The sequence below is a fragment of the Pollachius pollachius genome (assembly GCF_949987615.1).
Source record: "Pollachius pollachius genome assembly, chromosome: 10".
Classification (NCBI taxonomy): domain Eukaryota; kingdom Metazoa; phylum Chordata; class Actinopteri; order Gadiformes; family Gadidae; genus Pollachius; species Pollachius pollachius.
This window is the reverse complement of record NC_136943.1, coordinates 7,899,027-7,915,675: the sequence shown is the minus strand read 5'-3', so window position 1 is coordinate 7,915,675 and position 16,649 is coordinate 7,899,027. Positions and strand designations below refer to the sequence as shown.

General features: G+C 47.6%; 1 protein-coding gene across 8 annotated transcripts in view; it reads right to left on the bottom strand.

Annotated features, from left to right (window-relative positions):
* nlgn3a (neuroligin 3a) overlaps window positions 1-16,649 on the bottom strand; it is a gene marked incomplete at its 3' end in the record, with an annotated part of 101,743 nt that overhangs the window by 27,964 nt on the left and 57,130 nt on the right. The window lies entirely within an intron of this gene.

The following is a 16,649-nucleotide window of genomic DNA, read 5'->3' as shown; positions in this document are numbered from 1 at the left end:
AGTGTTGACTGAAGCGTTGTGTGGCTCTGGGATTTTTCATTGGTGCTGTTGCGTGAAGAAAAGTGTGTACAGGTGTGCCTGCCTTTGCATTCGCACCGCCATAAGAAGAAAATAAATCTTGGAATATAAATCTTTGAATAGCAAACAAACAAACAAACAAACAAACAAACAGACGACAGGGGGGGGGGGGGGGTTGAAATGAGCTACAGCTTTTTTTCTTTTCACGTTCAAACTCGAAGAAGAGAGAAAGAAAAGGTAATAAAGGATTAGGGCAAGTGGGTTGGGGGAGTGAGAGAGAGAGAGAGAGAGAGAGAGAGAGAGAGAGAGAGAGAGAAAGAAAGAGCGACGGAGAAGAATCTTAACATTCTTCTCTGGGCTCCATTGTCCCCTGAGAGCATTCAAGGAGAGCCAAGGTTATTTGGATGGGAAGAACAGGAAGAAGAAACAACGACGACATTGGACTTTGCGTCCATTGTGGTCAAGACGCAGATGTGTGCAAAAGGCATCAACCTTGTCTATCCCCTGTCTCTCTCCAGCGGTGTTTATGTGAGGCTTCGTGATGATTCGTTTTGATGGGGTAAATAAGTACAAATGTTAAAATAGTAAAGGTTCCATGACACTAAAGAGCCCTTGGTTGACCGTCTGTCCACGCAAACATTGTGTCCTTTCTGTAAGGGATGGCCCATTGTAAGCGGGTGGGCGACACCTTGACTATATGTCTAATTTGGATTTGGATTCTTCCCCCTGATCCTTTCCCTGTTGAACCACAAGACACTAATACCCCTTTTTATATAATAGCTTTTACATAGTTGGGACCAGTGTGTTTGGTAAACAACTGCAATCCGGGGCTAAAACCGCCTTTTAAAAGCTTTTATTTTATTTTGTGTTATTTTGCTTTTTATAGTATTTTGTGTTCAGATCTGGTGGCCCCGAGAGCGCTTTCATTTAACTTTGTTTTGCACGGCTCCCAGAGCCCCCCCCTCCATAGGGTCATATTGGCTTACAACGCGGCCCCCGCTGTGAGTAAATATATAAGTCTGTGTATTAGATTTGAGGTCTGAGATGAAATCTAATTTCTGTGCACTCAGTCAGAGAGAGATTGCTCGCCCCAACACAGCAGCCAGGGCCACATCTGGCGGTCGCCCCTATCAAATATACATGAACCTTATGAGGTCAAGACGCACACTGATATTCTCTCTCTCTCCCTGGCCGCCCTACAGTTGCCAATTCCTTTTGGATGCGAAACACTTCTTTTGGTTTTCGGCATACTTCTTTCTTGAGAATCTATCCGTCTAACTTTAAGAAACACAGGCCCAATTTGACAGAAGATAGTCCGTGGTGACATTGATCTTGTATGTCAGCCGTTTGTCAATATTATGATCACCGTCCCGTAGGGGTTGCGCCTCATCAGGGCTCTATTTATTTTTCACAATGAAGTCGTCTCACAAAATAATAGTAAACTAAAGATGACTTTCTTGGCTCATATTGGATGGTGGCACTTAATTCCAAAGCCGGAGTGAAAAAATAAGATTGATAGCGGCAGAAACCATAATAGACAAGTAATTAATATCTATTGCTCCGCATCCACTTGGAACACTGATGATGCATGCTGAGGTCTTTGTAAAAAATATGAATTTTGAGTCACAGCGAACCATCTCGCTGGCTGTGATGGTGTCAACTCAATCAGAGCCAGGGAGAGGTCCGGCGGCCTTATATCAGGAGCAGTGTGCCTGGCTTCAGGTGGCGGGAGAACCATGGATTTCTACCTTTTCCAGCATTTATATATCGATCAAAATCATTATTTATTCATGGTAAAGCAAACATTGTGGCCGTCTCATTTTCCAGCGTGCTCTCATTCCACATTCTACATTAAAGTCTGACATTACTGTAGGAAAATGTTTTTCTTTAAAAATAAATAAATAAGTATATTGAGAGAAAAACAACATTCATCCATCTTTCTATAGAAAGATAGATCTATAGAAAGATAGCTATAGAATGATATATAGGCTTAATGTTTTAGTATTTTGTGTTTTAACAACACAAACAGTGTTCCAAAACGAAATAAGAAATATATTTTCCGGTAAAGCTGAAAAGTGGAATCGTTGGTCAGTGTTAAGCGATTCTGTAACGGAGTGAAACGCTTCTTCCCAGCCTCAACACTGAGGCCTGTGTTAGCGGCATACAAAGATGGGGTTCAATGCACAACGACCCAGAATCGTAGTCCAAACCCCGGAAGTGAACAAAGTTCAGGGCTATTGCATGTCTCCCTGCCATGCCTTTCTTATTCACAATTTTTGTGTGTGTGTGTGTGTTTGCTTCGGATGTGCAAATGTGTGTCCTGATGCATACTTTGTGTGATTGTGTGCGTGTGTATGTGTGTGCAACATGATGTCTTGATATGCACTTTTGTTTGCTTGGGTCATTCAGGGGGCCAGTGCTTTGGGTGTTGCTCATTCAATTTGTTTTTTTGTGTGCGTGTGTGTCAGTGTATATGTGCGTGCACAGTGTTGAACTTTCACCACTGTTGCTTGTGTCCCAGCCTGTCTGTCTGAGGGAGAAGAGGAAAAGTCATTCAATAGTTTCCTTTCTGCGTGGGTGATCACAGCCCAGATGATCAGTCTTATACATTCAAACCAGGCCGCAGGCGCTGGAGGGGAGAAAATAGAAGTATAGTATAGTCTGCAAAAATGGGGTGGAAGGAACGCAAGGAAAGATCACGGCCATGAGAGACAGCTCGCTTGTTTCCTTCTCCCTTGCATTTTTACTTTCTGTTACATGACAACACGCCTTCTACTGCAATCTGTTCCCGTCGCCTATATCCCTCTCCACCCCCCCCCTCTCTCTCTCCCTCTCTCTCCCTCTCTCTCCGTCTCTCTCTCTCGCTCTCTTGCTCACTCTCTCTCTCCCTCTCTCTCGTTCTCTCTCTCTCTCTCTCTCTCTCTCTCTCTCGCTCTCTCTCCCTCTCGCTCTCTTGCTCACTCTCTGTCTCTCTGTCTCTCTCTCTCTCTCTCTCTCTCTCTCTCCGTCTCGCTCTCGCTCTCTCTCTCTCTCTTGGCCTCCCTCTGTGTGTCTCTATGTGTCTATCCATCTCACATTCTTCCTAGCTGCCAAAGCCAGTAGGCACACAGCTGTAGCCTCTGTGAATACCCCGGAGTATACAGGGAATTATATATACGCGCGGACCTTGTGTGGATGGGCAAAGCACGAGTGCATTCTGTGTGTGTTGGCCATGCACGCTCAGATATGTGCATTTGTGTGTGTGCGTGCGGCGAGAGGTATGGTGTGTGTGTGTGTGTGTGTGTTTGTGTGTGTGTGTGTAAAAGCAGTGCAAAGGGGTGTTAAACATTGGTGTAATATTTACTTGGACTCACCGCTAATGAAAATCCGAACCCCAGGAGGCCAGACCTGCCTCATACATACAGACGCAGAACCCTGCTTCGTATGTACTGCGCCATGTATGTGTGTGTGTGTGTGTGTGTGTGTGTGTGTGTGTGTTTACGTCAATGTGTGCAGCACTGAACCCATGACAAATGAATTACTTGAATTCATTTTGCAGCGAATGTGGGGTATTTCTGTGTCTGCATGAATTTGCGAGTGTGTGTCTGTGTGTGTGTGTTTCTGAATGTGTGTGTGTGTGTGTTTCTGAATGTGTGTGTTTTTGTGTGTGTGTGTGTGTGTGTGTGAGTGCGTGTGTGTGTGTGTGTTTTCTTGATGTGTCTATGTGTGTGTGCGTAATTGAATGTGTATGCATGTGTGTGTGTGTGTGTGTGTGTGTGTGTGTGTGTGTGTGTGTGTGTGTGTGTGTGTGTGTGTGTGTGTACATTCAATTCTATTCCATTTCGGTAAGCACCATTCAGAGGTAAACAGGAAGTCCTTTCTTCCCCCTTATTTCATTGCTCAAGCAGTGGCTGACATCTTCTCATGAGCTACAGAGCTGAACTGATGAGTTTAGGTCATACATACATATATATACATATATACATATATATATATATATATATATATATATATATATATACATAATTTATTTATTTTTTCTCAAGCCTTTCAGATCACAGAATTACTTTACATTTGTTTATCTGGGCAATAAACGCATACTGACACACACACACACCCACGTGCAACCAGACACACACACACACACACACACACAAACACACACACACACAGGCGTACATGGTGCGCTGTCCAATTTAATTCGCCCACATCTCCGTGTGTGAGAGACGTGGCACGTGTTAATTAAATATTTCCATTGTAAAATGTTTCCCCCCTTTTGAATTTCAACCAAGCATAACATGAAGTATGCCAACTAGGGATGTGTTTTGATTATGAGGGCAGTGCACACTCTTGGCTCCCTTTCCGTAATGGCTTCCATGAGCAGCATAAGATATTCATGGTGCCATCTCAGATGTCGCCAGGCTTCCATCCCTCTCACCAGCTTCATCAGTTTTGACACGGAGAAATAGACTTGTGCTTTTGGGTTCCCGTCAAATTACAGCGGCACAATCTACAACGCTTGAATTATTTAACGCCACACTGCTTCGGAGGACAGAAAAAGAGAGAGCGAGGGAGGATAGCGCGAACAGAGAGAGAAAAAGAGAGACAGACGGAGAGAAAAAAGAAGAAAAGAGACGAGAGAAACATTAAGAAATCAACATCCCCAAAACGCCTCCCGTAAGGGATCGCATCAGGGCTGGAAGACAGAAGGGATCTGTCTCTACTATTATCTGGTATCTCCTGCCTGCTGTGTGTACACGTGTGTGTCTGTGTGTGTGTGTCTACACTGACCGATAAAGTCAGGTCAGACATAGTGAGAGAGAGATATATAGAGAGAGAGATTGATAGTGAAGGAGAGAAATAGAAAGAGAGAGAGAGATATTGATAGTGAGGGAGAGAGATAGAGTAAGAGATAAGAGTTAAAAAGAGAGATTGAAAAAGAGAGGGATTGAAAGAGAGAGAGATTAAAAGAGAGAGAGCGAGCGAGAGAAAGAGAGAGAGAGAGGCTGATGGAGAGAGAGGGAGAGAACACATGCAGAATAAGAAATTAGTCATCTTCTAGAACTGTGAAGGCCGTTAATTGTAGCCAAGGATCATTCCTCCCCCCTCCCCTACACACACAGACACACAGACACACACACACCTGGTTCTCCTATGGGTTTAGGGGGGGTTGCAGGTCAACGTGTCCTGGATAGGTAGTTGATCCACAGGGGGGGGGGGGGGGGGGGTTGGAGGTCTATTCGTTTTTTTAATGGCGACTACAGGGAGCAGCAGCAATAGCAGTACAAATAGCCCAGAGCGGTCTCAGCGGCACGCGCCTGGTACCGCGGGCCCCGTTGCACAAGCCCCCCCCCCCCCCCCCCTCCGTGCGTGCCATCTCCCGACGTGTGTCTCCCCCTCCTATCCCATAATGAGCATTCCATTAGCAGCTAGGGGACAGGTTTAGGCAGTTAGGCATACGGAGGAGGCAGGCTAACAACGGCAGTGGTTAGCTTAACAGCTGTTCTATTCGCCGTCACCTCCCCCTCCGCTGGCTAATGAAGCCCTCACTGATGAGCGAGGAGTCCCGGGACAGAGCCGGGGAAAGGCCGCAGACAAAACCCCAGACAGGAAACGGCGTTCCACATTAAAAGGTGGCCCTGAAGAGGATGGCGGCGGACTGGAGCTGAGGACTGCTCCAATTAAAAGCTGGCTCTGTTATGTCAAGGGGAGGGGGAAATGCCAACGAATACAATGGAACTATTTCCCGACCGAATATCTTAGTTACAACATTCGACTAATGAAGCTTTTTGTGTATGCATTATTTAATTGGTTTTGGAAGTCTCGAGGAGTGCACAAAACAGTCAAGGCGCAGATGGGAGAGAGTTGAGAGGCTTTTTTTGGTTGCCAGGTCGTTACTTTGATCGTCTCTATTTAGTACTAAGGTGACGTTTTCATTCGATATATCTTTCATGTTAACTATCGCCGCTTGACTAATTGCGTTCCGGGCATTTGGTCAGCCGCCCATATATTTCTCAGGTCAGACCGTTTGTGTTTCCAGGAAAAACGACGAATAGTGCGAGCTCAAAGCTTTTATTGGAGCCAGAATTGCAGGAAAATGTGAATCAACCCCATTCCAGTTAAAGTCTCAACATTTCATCCAGCTCATAGCTTCATATCACCCAGACAAAGTAGTCAATTTGACCGATAGTGATTTCAGTCATGTTATCAATAAAATATCATACACACACACACACACACACACACAGCCACACAAACACACACACACACACACACACACACACACACACACACACACACACACACACACAGACACACACACACACATACACACACAGATATTCATAAACACAAGCACACATACGCAGGGTCTGCGGTGTGTAAAGTAAACCACCCCCCCCCCCCCCCCCCCCCCCTCCACTACGACCACGTGGCGGTAACGACGGAGGCTATGAGATTGCTCATAACACATAAGGATCACTGTGATGATTTCTGGGGGAATGTGTCGTCGCCACATCCCATTACCCTGCAGAGTGTGAGCAGTGTGCACGGGGCCGGGCATCCATCAAGATTAGAGCCCTACCATATGGGTCCGTCAACATCGCGCACGCAACACGGTGCAGGAGGGATGTTTCCAAAACATCATCAACTCAACCTCATATCACTTTTTTTCTTGTCAAGACGACAACCTCCCCCGACCCTCCCCTCCTGTCGCCGGCCCCGCCCGGTGAAACAGATAGCTCCGTTGGCGGACCTGCATGAGAGCCTTTCAGGAAGTGAGCCTCACTTTCCCGACATTACGTTCAATTTGAGAAAGTGTTTGTTGCCGTTTGCGGCCGAGGCCCCCACGGGTCAGCGACACTCGTGTGGCCGTGTTTCCCTCCGTTTCTGACACCAGGGCTGATGAAAGGGAACATTGGCAATATTGTTATCCCGAGACGGCATTCGATTTAGCCAGTCAATCTCTCTTACCATTGAAAAAAGGATCTATAGCTTATGTTAGCTCTCTAAGCTAAAAATCTATTACAGCCTTGCAGGACTGGGAGCTAAAGATTTAGTCGTTTTGTCAGGCGGCACAGCGTTGGGGCCTTTATAGGAGAGCTGCTTTCTGCACGTCAGCATGTTTGCCCAAGATCTTCTTATTGGGGATTTCATTGTGCTCAGACTATGCAAATTTCACAGTAAGGCTAATGCATCTGAGCTGCACAACATTCACTCTTAGTACACAGGGTGTTTTATAACCATGAGGGAAGGGGGCGATCGATGCACACACACACACACACACACACACACACACACACACACACACACACACACAGATGCAGGCACACCTGCACACCTAAACACGAATACACATGCACGCATGTACAGACACACATACATCACACACACACACACACACACACACACACACACACACACACACACACACAGGCACGCATGCACAGCAGCATACCAAAACACGAATAGCAGCAAAAAAAATGCATTCCCTCCAAATTATTCCTTCCTTCCTTCCTTTATCCCTCGGCAATCTATCACAAACTCAAATTGGCTCTCTGTAATGGCATCAGTACATAAATGCCAAAGACAAAAACCAATAAGTACGGAATTAAATAAATGTAATATTTGTTGATGTGCCGATTACGCAAATCAATATTAAGGTCAAAATAACCCTGCCATTGTTAATGTCAAAATGGTGGACTTTTCTTAGTAGCCGTCGCAGGCAGTGACTACCCCTTGTTTCATGTAGACAAGATGTAGAGCACATGCATATTCCTTGTCTTAGGGGCACTTTCTAAACAGATGTAGGAACCGCTTAAGCAAATGGTAACAGGGAGCAGTTTGTAGCACACAAGCAAACAAGCAGTGCACTGCGAGGTGAGCCTCTCGGCGGGTCAAAAGGTTGACTCATTACGCCTCAGCTTTTCATCTGGCGCACATGGCAAACGCATCAAGGACATAAAAGGTTTCCTGAGCCGTTGATTGGATACAAACAAAGCAAAACAAGAACAAAAGAAAATACCAATGTGCGCAGTGGAGTGGACGAGAAACGACTAAAAGAAAGAGAAGAGTGGAGAGGTTGAAGGAAGAAGGGGAAAGACACAGCGGTGATGGCAGACAGATAATGGAGATGAAAAAAAAAGGAATGACCGACATAACAGGCGGCAAAGAGAGAGGAGGAGAGGGAAAGACAGAGAGAGAGAGAGAGAGAGAGGGAGAGAGAGAGAGAGAGAGAGAGAGAGAGAGAGAGAGAAAGAAAGGGAGAGGGAGAGCAAGAGGGGGAATCAAGAAGAAAGGAGATCTGGTAGTAGGTGGTGAATAAAGATTGAGGCGATCCATGTGGAACATCAGGGACTAAAGGCATGAGAGAAATATATATAGAGAGAGAACTACAGAGGAAAGGTGTGAGGGGAGGAGGAGCAGGTGGAGGTGGAGGGGGAGGAGGAGGGAGAGGGCGGTCACTGTGGAGGCGGGCGTCGGGAGCATGTGTGTGGGGTGGATGGAGGCTGGGTGGATGGAGGCTGGGTAGGTCTGGTGGGGGAGGGTGGATGGTTGGTGGGGGGGGGGCGGTGTATGGTTGGAGGGTGGGCAGTGCTCAGCTGTCAGTGCTTCCGCTGCAGGTGGGGCAGGCTGCGTGCCAAGTCCCACTCTCCCACTCACACAGACACCCATGCATCCCTCCATAATGGATGCTTTACACCGGTGCCAAGGAGGGGAGGATGCAGGGGGTAGGGGTATGGGGGGGGGGGGGGGGGATGGGTCGCAAAGGAAGGTGGGAGAAGAAGGGGCGAAAGAGAGTGAGAGATGGAAGGAGATTAAGAAAGAGACAAAGACGAAGTGAAGGAGGGGACGAGAGGGTCTGAGTGAGGGGGGGAAGGATAAATAAAGTGAGAAAAAGATAGATAGAAGAGATGGGGAGTGGATTAGGGATGGAGTGAAGGAGGGGGGATTGTTAGAGCGCGAGAGGTGAGAGACAGAGACAGAGAGAGAGAGAGAGAGAGAGAGACAGAGACAGAGAGAGAGAGAGAGAGACAGAGAGAGAGAGAGAGAGTGAGAGAGAGAGAGGGATAGCAAGAGACAGAGGCAGAGAGTCAGAGAGACAGAGAGACAGAGAGACAGAGAGACAGAGAGAGAGAGAGAGAGAGAGAGACAGAGAGAGAGAGAGAGAGACAGAGAGAGAGAGAGAGAGACAGAGAGAGAGAGAGAGAGAGAGAGAGAGAGACAGACAGAGAGAGAGAGAGAGAGAGAGAGAGGGATAGCAAGAGACAGAGGCAGAGAGACAGAGAGACAGAGAGACAGAGAGACAGAGAGAGAGAGAGAGAGAGAGAGAGAGAGAGAGAGAGAGAGAGAGAGAGGTACCGAACCAGAAAAGGAATTGGACAAGAAGAACACACGTGGGAATTGGACCTTCACAGCGGTAACCCCGGCCACAGGCTCCTGGGAGGAAGAGGGAGCAAACAAAGAAAAGGCAGGCAGGGGAGCTCCACGAAATCATTAGACCAATCAGGGAAAGGAAACAGAGCAGACAGTCTGGAAGCCATATGATGCTGCTATTGGGTTAATTGATCCTGAGTTTAATAGCATCACTGGGGGGGGAGGCATGCCAGTGTGTGCACAAGGGGGCCTGGCTGTTGTCAACGTGTCTCCACCCCCCCCCCCCCCCCCCCCCACACACACACTCCCACCACCCCGACCACACCGGTGTCGCCCTGCATTAGGGTACATAAGCGTGTGCCCTTGACAACGATCCATCACGGATGATTCATAGATGGCATCTAGCAGAACTAATGACTCGACCAGTTCCTTCGCCCGGGACTGCGGGTCATCCTAGATGACATATTCCGTAGTCGCATCGTTCATCAGCACCGATTAGATACCAGAGGTAATCTGGCCGATTCATCACCACATGGGTGCTTTGGTGTACCGTATTGTCCACCCTCCCTCTCCCCCCCTCCCTCTCTCTTTCGTCCCCGCCCCCGACGAGAGAATTGTGCTGAGGTGGCACGTATAGATTGCGCGGCCATGAGGAAGCAGCCCATTCATTCGCCCCGCACGCGGTTTGTGTAGCTACAGGTATATTCAACACCCCTCCGAGCTGGTCCCCAACCTGCCATTACCAGAGCTCAATTATTCCCTGCCTTTCTGCTCCCTCTTCTCGTGATCTGTCACTCTATTTTTTCTTTATGGGCTCAAGCGTCCACGGCAAGCAAAGACAGAGTGATGGCCGATCTCTGTGAATGAACTGCCTTCGATGTTTTTGAGGCATTTGTCAATCCTTCATCCCCCCCCTGTGCTGCGGCAGAGCCAGTCAGAAGGGCATCTGGCTACCTGTGATGGACGTCGCCGCCGGTCATTATTTTCAAGAATGTTCCCTCCGACTGTCCATTCATCCATCCTCCTCTTTTTGCCCTCCAGCCCTGCTCTTTCTTCTCCTCTTCCTCCTGCTCCTCCTCTTCCTCCCTTCCACTTCCCCACCGTATAGCCGCGGTTTCGTTTCTTCGATCTGTCGCTTAATTTTCCCTTTGTAACATTGAGCGTTATTACAATAATTATATTAGCTGCATGAATTACCCCCGTTTCCCGTTTTCTCTTTTAAGTTCAAACAAAAAGCAGTATCTGTTATTGCTCGAGTAATCCTCCCTCTTTGTTTCCGCAAAAAGAAATCCGAACCACAACAAACAGGAAACAAAGAAGGCAATTTCGGTCTACGGCGGTGTCATTTAAACACGGGGCTTCAAACGGATTCTCATTCGCCCCTCGCTTCCCCCCCCCCCCTTACCCCCCCTCTAGCCCCCCTACACACATTGACATCCTCGTATATAGAAGAGGAACAAAGCATGTAGTCAGCGTAAATAAATACAAGCGTTCATGTTGGGCAGAGATGGCATCCCCCCCGGTTTAATTATCGCTCTTGTCAATCGAAGTGGAAGAATATGGCACCTGCCAGGGCGCCCGTCCCCATTCTCTCATCCCTCATAGGTCGCGTTCACACCCTGAGACTCTTAGACACCCTTCAGCAAACAGCAAAATCTAATCTGGAGACGGGAGCATTGTGTTGCCCCAAACACCCGGCTAACTTTACGGTGTCTTCCTGCTCGCATGCTTTTGACACCTCAGGAATGGGGGCATTTTCAGAACCGACAATTGTCCCGGCATCTTTTTCATTTATTTTCTATTTTTTTTCCTCCAGCAACCCCCTATTTGCACAACAACGACAGCCCCGACCTCGGCATGAATGACAACCTTGGGATGGAGTGTTATGTCAGCCATGTTGCCCTTTTTTTTGCTCCCCTCCTGTGACTGCACTGCATATTCCACTGTGCCTTTCATGGAGCGGGATTCGGCAGGAATGACAATCCGTCCTGCCGACGGCCGACGTAGGATACGTCGCTGGCATGGCGGCGGCGGCGGCGGGCGGGCGGGGAGATGGCGGTGGGATTGCAGTGCGGTGACATTACCGAGCAGGAAGCGCCGGAGACTTGGGGGCTCATGCTATAAGGGGCCTCCCCTGGGTGTATTTCCACACACACACACACACACACACACACACACACACACACACACACACACACACACACACTTACACACAGACATTCACACACACGTGTGTCATTTTCAAAGGTCAACGGCAGATGTAATATTGCAGTTAAGGCAGTGATGTAGTGCACACTCGCAAAGCCCTCGTCTTCATGGCCTGTTGGCCTTCCCTTTTCCCTCCCCCCCAGTAAAACGGGGTAATTTTAAGGGCAATATTTATTGGGTTAGCTCCTATGTCAATAGCTGCTGATTGGCTGATATAAGATTATCCAATTCCAAGGCCATAGGCATTCCCTCCGAATTCCCGCTACAACCAGAGTGTTCCCCCCCCCCCCCCCCTTCCCCACCACCACTGCAGTACCCACCTGTCTGAATATGATAGATGATTGTCAGAGCAGAGGTGACGTGCTAGTGGCGACGGTGGCTTTGGTGGCCGTAACGATGGCATCAGCGTGATTGACAGAGGCAGATTGATTTGAGAGCCAGTAAACATTGTTGTCAGTCCTATTCCCCACCCCCCAACCCCCCCTGTCCGGGAGTTAAATACATGGCACCACCCAAAGCCACAGTGGCCATTTACATGATGTCAATGACTTGTATATCAAATTTACTTGAGGTGTGGGGGCACCAGGGCTAGCTTAGCACAGCTGCCTGTTTGTTCAGGCCCCCCCCCCACCCCCATCCAACCTTATTAAAAAGCTGTGCAGATTAAAGTGCAGGTATAATAATTGATTATTGAAATGATTTGATCTTCCGAAACACAGAGAGGAAAAGGAATAGCAAAGCGCCACCCCGGCAGTCGTTATTAACTTTGAGCGGCGCACTCGTAAAAACTGCAGAACAGCAGATTGAAAATCTGTTAAACAAAAGGGGAGGGCGTGCAACGGTATGATGGAAAAGTACTGTGTGAATACCCTTTGAACAGGGTTTTGTCTAAAATATGAGCCGTAATCCATTCTTAGATATAGTCTTATTCATCGACTCCATGAGGCGCGCGGAATCAGATTAGGCTGATAAATGCAGAAACTTGACCGTAATAAACCGCGAGGCACAAGGCATCATTTCTGATTGTGTTGACCATGACATTCTGTTCCCTGCTCCAGTTATATAGATGCCCCAGTTTCTCATCTAATCATGTGTAGAAAATGTTCTACTCCATCCATCTTTCACTTAAGATGTATCTGTTCCCAGAATGCAGTAACCATCAATCCCCCACTGAAGGAAAAAAAACTTATCTACCACCACAACAAAAAGGGGGATGGGATCCTCATTCTCAATAAAGCCATTGTTTTGTTTGTGTGTGCGCCACTTGTATTTTAATTAAAACAGTGCTTTGAACGAGAGTAGCATGTAGAGGTAACGCAGTCACAGATTCCCCTACCCTTTGCATATTGTATATCGTTGTATCCCATGTATCACGGTATCGCCTCATTAATATTCTTTCTGTAGCTCAACTTAAAGCCGGTGTCCTTAAATATTTATTTCACTTCCCTCTTATTACTTAAATGGATGATGGTTTGTTTTCTTCCTCTCCTCAGAACCTAGTTGATATTCAGAATGCTAATGTCATCGGTGCATAAGGTGTCAGTGTTGGTGGGTGTGCACCACACACACACACACACACACACACACACACACACACACACACACACACACACACACACACACACACCCCCCCCCCCCGCTCCATCCTGCTCATTGCTTCCTGTAATAAAGCCCGGGCATTTAGCATATACACGTTTATGGTCCTCAATAACCCAGAAGTCTTAATAAAAATGAAAGCTGACACGAGCTTGAGGGATCCTCCACACTGGCTGTCTTTAATGTCCAAGACGTTCCATTAAAAGCCCAGCACTTCCTCCGAAGCAGAGCTTTTAGCCTGATTACTTACAGGAAAGGGGGGGGGGAGGGGGTAAAGAAAGAAAGAAGAAAACCATCTGACCTTCAGTGGCTCTAGCACTCCAAACAACCCCCCCCCCGCTCGCTGCCACGTTCACCCGCGCAGACAGCTGGGATACTAACAGTTGGGAAGGGCCATATCTGCGCACAGTCTTGCGTGTGCAGGCATTTTCTGGTGTTTACAGCATGTGTGCACAAAAACAAAGACATGCACATCCTGATTTGACCCACGCACACGTACGCACGCACACACACACACACACACACACACACACACAAAGAGTTTGGCCAGCCGCTTAGTATTCTAAGTGTGTAAGGGAGCCCGCCCTCATTTTATATCATAATTATTATTAGAGGAGATGAAGAAATCCAGATCTGTGAGTTCAATTAGTGCTCGGCTGATGCCAGATAGATATTAATGCAAAAAGATTGAGCAGTGTCCTTGCCTCTGAACTTCTCCAGTCCTTTTTTTTTTCACTTCTGTTTGAAGCCAAATAAAAAAAGAGAGATGGTGGTGGTGGTGGGTGGTCCATATCCCTCTTTGGGGAACACAACCGCTGAGCTCCCTCTAATAGGCTGGACAAAAACACTCTCCTGCAGAAAGGGACTGTGCTTCTAATGACCATTACGCTTTCAAAGTTTCAGATGTGCCGCGAGACGACTCACCAGCCGGCCGACCGGGAAGCCATCTTGTTAAAGAGCAGCGCAGCACACAGGGAGGTGGAGAGTGGGCTCCAGAGGCGGAGCGAGATGGGCTGGTGGTTTGGTGGGTGGTGGGTGGAGGAGGGGGGGGGGGGTAGGGGGAGTACCCGGGACGGGGGTAATGCGGAGGAGGGTTTTGCTGAGAGAGAGCCTCGCATGTGTGCTTTTACTGGCCGCAAAACAGGCAGGCAGACAGATGGGTGCTGTGAAGATGAGATTAGATGGAGCAGGGAGCAGAGTCTAAAATACCCAGCCCCTCGTGAGAAACTCTTCCTGGCTGGCTTTGATACAAGCCCGCGGGGCGGGGGGGATGGGTGGACGGTGGACGGTGGAGGGGGGGTGATGGATGCGCCCTGCGACTTGGGGCCCAAGGCACGCCCACATGGAGACAGCGGCACTAAGGCCAGGTCCTAGGAGCAGGTAATCAGAGGCAGAGGCCGGGGGGGCTGTGATGATATAGCAGGATCCAGCTTATTAAATAGGCTTCAGGAGGGGCGCACCATGCTTCTGAAGTAAGTTGTCACTCTGCCACCGGGAGGCATGAAAAGAAGCTTTTCTCTTCGATGGAAAGTCAACTGACTGCAGGCGGCGATGACAGACTGTGTACAGTGTGAGTGGGAATACTGTCATTAAGTACACAGGCGCACCGGGGAGCTCTGCAGCAATGTGTCAATGCTGATTTCTCTTTCTCTACCTGGGCCTTGTTATCCTGCAGTGGTGCTGCAGGTGAAAGTAAATATTGGCGTATCCTTCTGTGTGTGTGTGTGTGTGTGTGTGGGGGTGTGTGTGTGTGTGTGTGTGTGTGTGTGTGTGTGTGTGCGTGTCTGTGTGTGTGGGCGCGTGCCACTCTGTGTGTTTGTGTGTGTGGACCAGTTTGTGTGTGTGTGGTTTGAGTTTCTATGGATGAGCTTGAGTTTGGGCTTCTACACTTTTAGCGTTTCTTTTATCTATTCAGACTGCAGGGATTGAACGCATTGCAATAATGTGACACCCATGGCTCAATATCAAGGGGGAGTCTTTATAAGTGTCTGATTTGCATTTTATTCACTGGAATACCTTTCAGAAAGAGGGAACAACATTGAACCTTGAGATGAGGGGAGGAGGAACACTGTATTGTTTACAAATCGTATTCCCTGACTTAATTCCCATTCAACGTGCAAAAGAGCAAACTCAATAAAATGTTCCCATATTCTGCAAACACAAGCGACTGCGTACGTGGATAGGAAACCGCGATACACATCTATTATTACTGTCTTGACGGAAAGCAGGTGCTTTTGCCAAAGCTTATCGTTCATTTGATTATAAATGTTATTCTTTTTCACTACAGCTCCCACCTTTTCATCCGATTTCAGTCACTTTTTATATTTCCTTTCTTGTTTATTGTGTTGTCTTGGCAACCGGAACACCCCGCCAGTTTTCTATTGCACAGCTGAGACTGGGAGGACAAGGAGACGAGGGAGCAGAGGGTAGGAGGAGAGGGTAGACTGCGAGGGAGAGGGGGCATGGAGGGGGGGGGGGGGGGAGGTTTTTGCAAAAGCAGGTGCAAAAAGACATTTCTGCACTTGGGTTTCCTGTCACATCCTACGGCCTCACTTCAGCGCCTAAACCTCACATAATTATAACAATCTGTGCCCCAAAAGGAGACTGTGGGAAATCTGATTGCCATTGGTAATACTCACAGCAAGAGTTTCAGCTTTGATACAACGTTTCCTGTTCCAATTTCTTAGGATCTCTCTCAAAAATGTACTCACACATTTTTTTACCCCTCCCTCTCAACCCATCAGTGGCGCATACAATTCCTTTCTGGTGGAAAAACAGAGCCGGTAATATCCAATTTACTGGAAGGCAGAGGAGATGGTTTCACTAGCGGTATAATAACATGCTACATGAAGCGCAGCATTATGGAGTATGAATAAAAAAGCCATTTATGGTGAAAATTCAATCCGAAAGCAGTCATCATTCATCTGAGAAAATCAAGGCAATTAGCAACACATTAATGCAAATTGAAGAATGCGAAAGCCATCGCAAATCCTAGACGCCGGAACAGAAATGAAAGCAGAGCAATAGAAATGACCTTTTTTTTTAAACCCGTGGTGGTCTTTGCTAATCAAAACATGAACTCCAAGATCAAGCTTCGACTTGCCCAGATACATGTTAAGCAGGGAGTAATAAAGATAGACACAGTATTGCCTTAAAGTTGCAAAAAATGCAAGCATGGTTCTCTTAATGGAATTACAGTGCTAACACCTTTTGTAAAAGGGTTAGGAGGTCTGCCCATGAGCGGCCACACCAGTGTGTTTATTTCTGTGAGCATGATGCCAAGAATCATGACTGACACACAACAAGAAAACAACGTTGACAAAGCAACACTGCTCTTCAAAACGAGCAGCCGCTTCAGATTCGGCAGACACCTGTAATTCTGTTTGCAGCGCTCCACTCAGAACTGGGAGTGAAACGTGTACTTTGCGTATTTAAATGAAAATTGCACAAAACATAGAAGAAACAACAGCAAC